The 12115-nt window shown below is 45.4% G+C and overlaps 1 long non-coding RNA gene across 1 annotated transcript; it reads left to right on the top strand.

Annotated features, from left to right (window-relative positions):
• Positions 1 to 5136: 5136 nt before the first annotated feature.
• Positions 5137 to 11606, top strand: LOC139241587 (uncharacterized). The gene is made up of 3 exons (XR_011588938.1): positions 5137 to 5485; positions 9024 to 9129; positions 10274 to 11606. It is a non-coding gene; the product is annotated as an uncharacterized lncRNA (long non-coding RNA).
• The last annotated feature ends 509 nt before the right edge of the window (positions 11607 to 12115 follow it).

Genomic DNA, 12115 nt, shown 5'->3' with positions numbered 1-12115 from the left:
CATAGGCAGTCGCTTGAATCGAGGATGACTTGCTTCCACGTCAAAAAATTCACAGGTGTTTCAATGAAGGACCTAAAATTCCAGGTCCCAAACTAAATCTTGAAGTGTGGAAGATGCCCATGCGTGGATTTTTTTAACGTGTGGTGGGTCGTTGCACACCAGCTACCACACGGGCTTGACAGAGCTAGGTCTTGGTCCAGTAGCAAGGATTAACTAAGACCACTGGAGACCAGCTCTTCGGCACGGATCTAGTGCGAACACATATCGCAGTGTGGGCTGGCCCGTGCTGCCCCTGGGCCCTCGCCTCTTCTGGGCCCCAAACTCGCGCCTCTCCTGAGCCCCGATCACGTCCCTCTACAATCTCTCGCCGCTCCTTCGCCCTGACCTCGCTGTACCTGCCCATGCTCCAATCACCAACCTGGAACTTGGTGACGTCCCTCTTCGCTGCCATTGCTCTTGTGCTCCAGCACGTGCTGCTTCCTGGAATGGTACGCCGCCATGCTGCTCCTTCCACTCCCTGGCCTGCTCCGATGGTGCTCGCAGGCCGGGGCCCGTTCACCCATCACCCCTGTGCTCACTGACCTGCATTGACTCGCAATCCAGTAATACCTTGATTTTAAGTTTCTCATCCTTGTCAGCCAGATCTGGCTGGACCACTTAAAGCATTATCGAGTCCAGCTCTCATCTGCCAAAATCACTCACTATTCCAGAATCTTTCTGGAATGTTAAAATAAACCCTGGCTTCTCTTCTCCACTACTAACTGTCTTTTTAAACCCTTCTCCCCAGTCTCCACCCTCACCTCCAAAAATAAGTGTGAGGAGCTCATGGACTTCTTTGCTTCTAAGATTAAGACCATCCGTTTGGCTGCCTCTGCCTGTTCCCAGCTTTCCCCAGCCCACTGTGCCAAACTTCCTCTATGGTAACCCCCTGCCCTAGTAGTGGGGAAAATGTTGCAATCAATTATGAAAGATGAAATGGCAGCGCATTTGGAAAGCAGTGACAGGATCGGTCCTAGTCAGCATGGATCTATGAAAGGGAAATCATGCTTGACAACTCTTCTAGAATTTTTTGAGGATGTAACGAGTAGATTGGACAGGGGAGAACCAGTGAATGTGGTGTATTTGGACTTTCAAAAGACTTTTGACAAGGTCCCACACAAGAGATTGGCGTGCAAAATTAAAGCACATGGTATTGGGGTTAATGTATTGACGTGGATAGAGAACTGGTTGGAAGACAGGAAGCAGAGAGTCGAGATAACCGGGTCCTTTTCAGAATGGCAGGCAGTGACTAGTGGGGTGCCGCAGGGCTCAGTGCTGGGATCCCAGCTATTTACAATATACATCAATGATTTAGATGAAGGAATTGAGTATAATATCTCCAAGTTTGCAGATGATACTAAGCTGGGTGGCGGTATGAGCTGTGAGATGGATGATAAGAGGCTGCAGGGTGATTTGGACAGGTTAGGTGAGTGGGCAAATGCATGGCAGATGCTGTATAATGTGGATAAATGTGAGGTTATCCACTTTGGTGGCAAAAACACGAAGGGAGAATATTATCTGAATGGTGGCAGATTAGGAAAGGGGAGGTGCAATGAGATCTGGGTGTCATGGTACATCAGTCATTGAAAGTTGGCAGGTAGGTACAGCAGGCGGTGAAGAAGGCAAATGGCATGTTGGCCTTCATAGCTAGGTGATTTGAGTATAGGAGCAGGGAGGTCTTACTGCAGTTGTACAGGGCCTTGGCGAGGCCTCACCTGGAATATTGTGTTGAGTTTTGGTCTCCTAATCTGAGGAAGGACGTTCTTGCTATTGAGGGAGTGCAGCGAAGGTTCACCAGACTGATTCCCAGCATGGCAGGAACGACATATGAGGAGAGACTGGATCGACTGGGGCAGTATTCTCTGGAGTTTAGAAGGATGAGAGGGGATCTCATAGAAACATATAAAATTCTGACAGGACTGGACAGGTTAGATGCAGGAAGAATGTTCCCGATGTTGGGGAAGTCCAGAACCAGGGGTCACAGTCTAAGAATAAGGGGTAAGCCATTTAGGACCAAGATGAGGAGAAACGTCTTCACTCAGAGTGTTGTTAACCTGTGGACTTCTCTACCGCAGAGAGTTGTTGATGCCAGTTCATTGGATATATTCAAGAGGGAGTTCGATATGGCCCTTACGGCTAAAGGGATCAAGGGGTATGGAGAGAAAGCAGGAAAGGGGTACTAAGGTGATGACCAGTCATGATCTCATTAAATGGAGGTGCAATCTCGAAGGGCTGAATAGCCTACTCCTGCACCTATTTTCTATGTTTCTTCTCCAATTTCACTCTGATCTCCACTCATAACCTTTCCAAGCTCATCCAGTCCATGAGATCGACTTCCTGCTCACTTGACCCTATTCCCACCAAACTGCTGAACATCCAACTTCCTTTTCTGGCTCCCATGTTAGTTGACATTGTTAACGGTTCGCCTTCCTCAAGTTCTGTCCCCCTCTCCCTCAAATATACTGTCATCACACAACTCCTTAAAAAACCAACCCTCGATCCGTCCTTGCAAACTATCGCCCCATCTCCAATCTCCATTTCCTCTCCAAAGTCCTTCAATATGTTGTCGCCTCACAAATTCGTGCCCATCTTTTCCACAATTCCATGCTTGAATCTCTCCAATCCAATTTCCACGCCTGGAGCAGTATTGAAACGGCTCTCATCAAAGTCACAAATGACATCCTTTGTGACTGTGACAAAGGCAAACTATCCTTGTTGACCTGTCTGCAGCCTTTGACATGGTTCACCACTCTATCCTTCTCCAACTCCTCTTCACTGTCATCCAGCTGGGTGGGACTGCACTCGCATGGTTCCATTCTTACCTATCTAACTATAGCCAGAGAATCACCTGCAACAGCTTCTCTTCCTAGCCCCGCATCGTTACCCCTGGTGTCCCCCAAGGATCTATCCTTGGCCTCCTCCTATTTATCATCTATATGTTGCCCCTTGCCGACATCATCCGGAAACACAGCATCAGTTTCCACATGTACGCTGATGACACCCAGCTCTTCCTCAGTATCACTTCTCTCAACCCCTCCACAGTCTCTAAATTGCCAGACTGCTTGTCTGACATCCAGTTCTGGCTGAGCAGAAATGTTCTCCAATTGAATAATTGGAAGACCAAAGCCATTGTGGTCAGTCCCCACCACAAACTCTGTTCCCTAGACACTGGCTCCATCCCTCTCCCCAATTCCTGTTTGAGACTGAACCAGACTGTTTGCAACCTTGGTGTCATATTTGACCCTGAAATGAGCTTTTGACCACGTATCCGCAGCATAACTAAGACCGCCTATTTCCACCTCCGTAACATCGCCCGGCTCTGCCCTTGCCTCAGCTCATCCGCAGCTGAAGCCCTCACCATGCCTTTGTTACCTCTGGACTTGACTATTCCAAGGTACCATTTTGGTTTCTTTATTTTGATTTTCATTTCAAGTAACTGGGGGAAAAAGTTAGAAAATTAAAATGAAAGCAGACCTCCCACCCACCACAACAACAACAACTTGTATTTATATAGCGTCTTTATCGTAGTGCAGTGCTCCAAGGCGCTTTACAGGAGTACTATGGGACTCCTTGCTGGCCACCCACATTCTATGCTACGTAAACTAGAGATGATCCAAAACTTGGCTGCCCGTGTCCTAACTTGCACCACTCCTGCTCACCATCACCCCTCTGCTTGCTGGCGAACATTGGCTTCCAGCTAAGCAATGCCTCGATTTCAAAATTCTCATCCTTGTTTTCTAATCCATCCATGGCCTCGCCCCTCCCTATCCTTCAACGACTGTCTGTCCCACCTGTGACAGAGAATGTAATTCCCGTATTGGACTCTTCAGTCACCTAAGAACTCATTTTTAGAGTGGGAGCAAGTCTTCCTCGATTTTGAAGGACTGTCTATGATGATGATGATGAATCTCCTCCAGCCCCACAACCCCCCGAGATGTCTGCCCTCCTCTAATTCTGCCCTCTTGAGCATTCCTGATTATAATCAGTCAATTATTGGTGGCCGTGCCTTCTGTTGCCCAGGCCCCAAGCTCTGGAACTCTCTGCCAACACTTCTCTGCCTCTCTACCTCTCTTTCCTCCTTCAAGACGCTCCTTAAAACCTACCTTTTTGACCAAGCTTTTGAGCACCTGCACTAATTTCTACTTATGTGGCTCGGTGTCAAATTTTTAGTCCCATAATATTCCTGTGAAGTGCCTTAAGACGTTGCACTACGTTAAAGACGCTATATAAATACAAGTTGTTGTTGTTGTGGTGGGTGGGAGGTCTGCTTTCATTTTAATTTTCTAACTTTTTCCCCCAGTTACTTGAAATGAAAATCAAAATAAAGAAGCCAAAATGGTTACTTTGCAAAATTGAAAATGCCACGGTGCCCCAGTGGAGAACATTTTATACAAAAAGATTCCGCACCTCTCTTTAACAGCTGCATTCACCCTTTAAATAATGGAGGCTTGAGGCGTAAACCTTGCTTCCCAATCAGGCGTGCTGCCTGTCAACGCTCCCGAAGCCTGGGCGACTCGCCAATGACATGCAAATAAGGACAGGCTGTCAAAATCGTCCGCACCTTCCGACAATGCAAGCTGGCCAGAACTACCACACTGGTCCGAGGCCCTCTCAACACAGCTGCCTGTGGAAATCTAACCCATAATGTCTTGTTCTGCTCTGAGAAATACTTTATTGTCTTAATTGTTTTCCTGCAAGCATCAGGAAAACCATCCTGTAGGGATCACGTTGGAGCTGGAGGGTAAACATTGAGGAATCAATGTGTTTGCAAATGAACCAAAATACACTGGCAGGAAGCTGATATTTCAGTTTATTTAAGCTGAGTTTTCACTTTAAGGAATATGCAGTTGGCTCCATTTATAATGTCATCACAATGTTACAAGTGTCTACCAAGACCAAGATCCAAACCTACATTTTTATTTTTGATGTAACTGAATTGGATGGATTGGTTTAATTTCTTTGAGAACAAACCTTCTCCAGTACTTACTTCAGATTTCATATTTATCCAGTGATCAATCCAGTAACCAATGGTTTATTACCCTATTCAATGTTTTTCATTCAACACACTGTGCTGTAATATGTTAGTACTCCAATGTATTGTGCTATCCATAAAAGTTACATTTAATTTTAAACATTTCCATAAACTCAGATGACATAATAACTGCCACTGAAACCATTACCAGTAAAAGCAGTCTATGCCCCTAGAAGCAATGAAAGCAAAATACAAACTGTTACTGTTGGTTTTCATAAGAAGCTTTGTTCCTCTGCAATGATTATTTTATTAGTCTTGGCAAGATTCGGTCAGCCCAATCATTCTAAAAATAATTTTACATTTTGGGGAATTTTTCTCTAGATATTTTCTTCTGTTGCAGTATCTCGGACCACTCCTACTGCTGAGTCTTGCTACGTATTACCTGGAAGTTACCTTTACCCGTCCAATATCTAGGTAATTTGGCGTGAGCCCAACGATTGATCAGAAAACCCTCATTAGTGTAGCTTAGCTTAATAGTCATATAATGTGCTTAAACTTGATGTTCCTTGTTTACTCTGTCATGCAACAGAGTAAACATGTCACTCGACATGACTCAGCCAATACTCTGACACAAAGATGTATTAAACAGTAAATGGATAAGTGAACAGAAGTAATGATGCACCATAGATAGTTATGGTTTAACTATCCTTCCTCAGAGGATGGAAAACAAGCCATACTCGCTGCATCAAACTGTGATGTAAACTGACCTGGACACCTGGGTCCCTGAATCTTAACCTTTGTGTGGTGCTTTGTTCTTGTCCCTCTGATTTGTCTGTCTCTCTCCAATGGCTTCAGGTAAAAAATGTTTGAAAAAGACAGGCTGATAAATGCTTACTGTAAAACAAGATATTTAAATAAAAACAGAAAATGCTGGAAATCTCAGCGGATCAGGCAGCATCTGTGGAGAGAAAAACAGAGTTAATGTTTCAGGTCGCTGACCCTTCGTCAGAATTGACGAATGTTTGAAATGAACGGATTTTTAAAGAGCACTGAAAGCGGAGGAGAAGAAAGAACATAAGGGAAGGTCTGTGATAGGGTGGAAGGCAGGAGAGATTAGAGAGAAAAAAGGGATGATGTGCCGACTTGAAATGATAATGCCAGAAGTTAGAAAAAGGTTAGTCTAGATAGGGTGTGAATGGTGGAATAATTGCCAACTGGCATTGGAAACAGAGAGAGAAAAAAAATACATAAGATCGAGGGGATGGGGTGGGCGGTGGTGGTTGTGAGTGGGGGAGGGAGCCAAATATGGGTAGAGGTTATGGTCTGAAATTATTGAACTCGATGTTCAGTCCAGAAGACTGTAAAATGCTTAAACAAAAATGAGGTGCTATTCCTCGAGCTTACATTGAGCTTCATTGGAACAGTGTAGGCGACCGAGGGCAGAGATGTCAGAGTGGGAGTGGAGCGGGGAATTAAAGTGACAGGTGACCAGAAGCTCAGGGTCACACGTGCCAATTGAACGGAGGTATTCCACAAAGCGATCACCCAATCTGTGTTTGGTCTCCCCAATGTAGCGCCGACCAAATCGTGAACAGCGAATACAGTATACTAAATTGAAAGAAGTACAAGTAAATCGCTGTTTCACCTGGAAGGAGTATTTGGGGCTCTGGATAGTGGGAAGGGAGGATGTAAAAGGGCAGGTGTTGCATCTCCTGCGTTTGCACAGCAAGGTGCCGTGGGAAGGGGAGGGGGTGCTGGGGGTGACTGTGGAATGGACCAAGGTGTTGCGGAGGGAGTGGTCCTTTCGGAATGCTGAGAGGGAGGGGCGGGGAAGATGTGATTGGTGGTGGGATCACGTTGGAGGTGGCGGAAATGGCGGAGGATGATCCGTTGAACATGGAGACTGGTGGGGTGAAAGGTGAGGACAAGGGGAACCCTATTGTGGTGCTGAGAGGGAGGGGAAGGGGTGAGAGCAGAGGTGCAGGAAATAGAACGGACGCAGTCAAGGGTCATGTTAACCACGGCGGAGGGGAATCCTCGGTTGAGGAAAAAAGAAGAGATGTCAGAGGCACTAGTGTGAAAGGTGGCACCATCAGAGCAGATGCAACGGAGATGGAGAAACTGGGAGAATGGAATGGAGTCCTTACAGGATGCGGAGTGGGAGCAAGTGGGCAACTATGGGGTTGGTGGCTGTGGAGTGAAGATTTCCAGAGGAGCTGAGGTTAGTGACGGTCTGGGAAATGATGGCTTGATGTTCAGTCGTGGGGTCATGGTTCAGGGGGAGGTAGGAGGATGTGTCAGAGAGTTGGCGATCAGCCTCTGCAAAGTAGAGGTCGGTTTGCCAAACAACATCAGCACCACCATTGTGACCCAATATATTTAAATATGTGTTTTAAACTCAAAAAAGAGTTTTCAATCAAACATAGAAATGAATAAAACATCACAAGATGCTTGTAATTGAATTGAATGGCTTGGCCCTTTTCTTGGGTATCTTGGACAGACATAACATCCATACTGGTGATCTCGTGGGCCCTTTTCTGCGAGACCGCTTTTGAAATTCATACAAACTGTGACAGAAATAAATACATCAGTTCCAATACTGCTTTTTTGTCACTTGGCTATTGAATTAAAAGTTTTCTCTTTTTCTTTTCTTCTTCGGATTTTCATAATTGTCTTTCTTATTTTCCATGGTATGTGGTGCCTTTCTCCTGGTACATTGGTTTCTTGTTTGGCAAACTAAATGATCTCCTTAGACTTACAAAGGCAGGAACTATGAAAAATCAAGAAGCATCTGCCATGAGCAAGTAGAGCTGTCACACAAGAGTGATTTACTGACATTGATTATTCGACCTTCTCCTCAGGCTGATGAGTCATACATTTGACCCATTAATAATACCGTGACTCCAACATGCGGCTGCCAGCTGAATCACCCCTCACTGTTTGCATAAGAAACAAATCTCTGACATGTACCTCCTCCACTCCATGTATGCAAACATGATCTTTGATGAATTGCAGTGCGTACTCACTCCATCACTGTATGCTAAAATGGGTGTCTGTCATGTTGAAGATTTAGCCTTTCTTTATGTACGGTTATATAAATGGAAGCTAGATAAGTACATGAGGGAGAAGGTTATGTTGCCACATTAAAAACCCAACTGCTTCACTAATGTCCTTCAGGGAAAGGAATCTGTTGCCCCTACTTGGTCTGGCCCACACGTGATTCCAATGCTGTACTATACATAGAACAATAGAAACATAGAAATTAGGTGCAGGAGTAGGCCATTCGGCCCTTCAAGTCTGCACCACCATTGAATAAGATCATGGCTGATCATTCAACCTCAGTACCCCTTTCCTGCTTTCTCTCCATACCCCTTGATCTCTTTAGCCGTAAGGGCCATATCTAATTCCCTATTGAATGTAGCTAACGAACTAGCCTCAACAACTTTCTGCAGTAGAGAATTCCACAGGTTCACAACTCTCTGAGTGAAGAAGTTCCTCCTCATCTCAGTCCTAAATGGCTTACCCCTTATCCTTAGACTGTGACCCCTGGTTCTGGACTTACCCAGCATCGGGAACATTCTTCCTGCCTCTAACCTGTCCAATCCCGTCAGAATTTTATATGTTTCAATGAGATCCCCTCTCATTCTTCTAAACTCCAGTGAATACAAGCCCAGTCAATCCAGTCTCTCCTCAAATGTCAGACCTGCCATCCCGGGAATCAGTCTGGTGAACCTTTGTTGCACTCCCTCAATAGCCAGACCATCCTTCCTCAGATTAGGAGACCAAAACTGAACACAATATTCCAGGTGTAGCCTCACCAAGGCCCTGTACAACTGCAGTAAGACCTCCTAACTATTAACCCTCACTACCAACACCGGCACCTCAAGGCAACTAGGAATGGGCAATAAATGTAACCTTGCCAGTGTCATCCACGTTCGAATAACAACTTCAAAAAGTATTTGACAGATGCCTAACCTGAGCAGCCACCTGTTGCCCTTTTTTATATCCCCAGGATAATTCCGGAGGAAGAAAATCGAGTCACAGCTCTAGCAATGAAAGCGCATTATGTTGAGTTTTTAATGAGACAATCAGGGCATTGAACCAAAGGCAATTAAAAGGTGAGAGATTTGCATGTGGCAGGAAATCTGGGTGTGTTAGAATCAAAGTACGAAGTTATGATGAACAGCCTAAGAAACAACAATGGCAGCACAATGCACTGAAACAACAGGCTACGTTGGCTGCTGGGTAAGGGCACCCCCGAAGCCAAAGATTAAATAATCAAAAGTTGCTCACAGTCCCCTCCATTGCACTGACTGTATGTTATGATTATGGAGTACATGGAGCGTGACTGATAAGCAATACAATTTGGAGATGTAGGGATGGACAAATCTAGTGAGAAATATGAATATGGCGATGAGTATTTGAAGAGATGATGGGGTGGAAATTTGTTTCTGTTTTGCCCAGTTTTTGGGCGTGAAATCGACCTTCCACTTATCGGGGTCAACTTTCGGCCTGAGTCGCTCCTATTTTTTTGGAGCAACTGATTTATAATGGAGTATCTTAGAAATTGCAATTCTCGGCATTTAGTTTGCTCCAGTTCTAGTCAGTTAGAACAGTTTCATTTTGGAACAGATTTTTTTTTTCAAAAGGGGGTGTGTCTGGCCACTTACGCCTGTTTTGAAAGTTTAGGCAGTGAAAACTTACTCCAAATTAACTTAGAATGGAGCAAGTGTAGATTTTTGTATGCTCAGAAAAACCTTGCCTACACTTAGAAATCAGGCATAGGTTACAAATCAAACGTAGGGAACAGGGGGTGAGGGGGAGGGGTGGGAGGAAGGGAAGTAATTAAATTCTACAAGCATTCAACAGTCTTACTTATAAAGAGCCATCCTGAATAAAAAATTATAAACAAAGCAAATACAAAATATTGAATATTCCTACCTGTGTGAAGCAGCAGCAGCCTTCGAGCTGCAGTGCTTCAGGCAGGCCTTCCTTCCATGTAGGAGACAGGGGCGGCGTCAGTGGCTCGACGGCAGCCGAAGAAACAGTAAGCAGCCTTCGAGCTGCGAGGGAGGCTGAGGCTATTCGGCCACGGGATAGGGGCGGCATCAGTGGCTCAGCGGCAGCCAAAGAAACAGTAAGCAGCCTTCGAGCTGCGAGGGAGGCTGAGGCCATTCGGCCAGGGGACAGGGTAGGCGTGCAAAGCACCGGGAGGGAGAGGCAGCCAGATAGCCAGTTTGAAACTTAACTTTGTAATTGCAGAACGGGTGCTGCATTGTCAACACCATGAATTATGCAATGGTTCACCAGCAATTCACTGCATAGGAGAGAATTGATTAGAGCTCACCACACCAGGAACATCATAGCCCGTAGGCTGATGGGCAGGAGACCTTACCCACGTCGGCAATATCGAGCCAGGTGCTCGTACCTGGACATGAGCGGGGCTGATTGTGTCAAAAGGCTGTGTTTCCGCAGGGAAGTTGTCGTTGAGATCTGTGATATGCTAAGAGCAGATTTGCAGCCCAGAAGCAGAACGCCAACTGCCTTGTCTGTTGAAGTGAAGGTAACAGCTACACTTGCCTTCTATGCCTCGGGATCGTTTCAGGCTACAACTAGAGATGTGTGCACCATCTCTCAACGTACAATACATGCCTGCATTTACCAGGCCACGGCTGCACTGTATGCGCGGAGGAATGACTTCATCAATTTCCCAATGACTGCACAAGCGATCCATGAGAGGGCTGTGGACTTCTTCAGGATGGCTGGCTTCCCAAAGGTACAGGGCTGCATTGATTGTACCCACATAACCTTGTGAGCACCTGTGGAGGATTCAGAGCAGTACAGGAATAGAAAAGGTTTCCACTCCATCAATGTGCAGCTCGTGTGTGACAACAAGCAGCGCATCATGTCAGTCGATGCGAGATACCCTGGCAGCACCCATGATGTGTTCATCCTATGCGACAGCATTATATCTGACATGTTTGAGCAGCAGCCAGACGGGCAGAGCTGGCTACTGGGAGACAAAGAGTATGGTCTGGCCACCTGGCTCATGACGCCCCTACGCGTGACATGGATGGAAGCTGACCGTCAATACAACATGGCGCACATTGCGACGTGCAACATCATTGAGAGGACCATTGGCATATTGAAACAGCGTTTCCGATGCCTGGACCATTCCGGAGTCCACTTGCAATACTCTCCTCAGATTGTCAGTCACTTCACTGTTGTGTGCTGCATGCTTCATAACTTAGCCATCAAGAGGCAGCAGGAGCTGGTAGTGGAACCAGAAGACCTACATGAGGGGCCAATGCCTGATGATAGTAATTTGGAAGAGGATGATGACGGCGATCAGGAAAGCATGAAAGTGCCTGATGCCGGAGCACGAGGTCGGAGGAGGGCCATACATCGTGCTCCTTAATGATTGCTCGAGCCCTGCGCCAGCAGCTCATCCATGAACGCTTCAATTACTGATGCCTGAGGGCTCTGCGACCACTGTTGCGCATGGAAATGTTTATTCTTTGCAGTTGTTCCTACGTTGTGTTGTGTTAATGGAACATGATTCAGTTTTAATGAAAAAATATTTTATTGAAAAGTTAACGTCACTGTAATAAAATATTTGTTGTATCAAACTTTAGTTTTTAATATGACTCTTGAAGATCACTTAAAAACTTTAAGATCGCTTATAAATTTGTAAAGTTACAAAACAATTTCAATGTGAAAAATCTTACACTCTTAAGATCACTTAAACTTCAAGATCACTTTTTAGGTGCAAAATTAAATAAGTTACAAAAAGTGAGAGCATTTACACTATAAGATCACTTAAAAACCCTAAGATCACTTATAAATTATAAAGTTACAAAACTTACAAAACAATTTCAATTTGAAAAACACTACTACAGCTACATCAAGAACAAGAACAAAAGCAGCAAAGAAAGGCTGCAACCATCTCTCATCCACATCTCAGTGAATGTTCACTTCTTCATGGGGGTGTCATTTGATTGGCGGGGCTGTGCCCTTATTGTAGCAGCTACCTCCCTGACGGCCTGTGCCATCAACTTGCATGCCCTCCCTGACGGCATGTGCCATCAACTGAAATTCCCTCCC

The sequence above is a fragment of the Pristiophorus japonicus genome, unplaced genomic scaffold (assembly GCF_044704955.1).
Source record: "Pristiophorus japonicus isolate sPriJap1 unplaced genomic scaffold, sPriJap1.hap1 HAP1_SCAFFOLD_1115, whole genome shotgun sequence".
In the NCBI taxonomy this organism is placed as follows: Eukaryota; Metazoa; Chordata; class Chondrichthyes; family Pristiophoridae; genus Pristiophorus; species Pristiophorus japonicus.
This window is presented reverse-complemented; position numbering and strand designations above follow the sequence as displayed.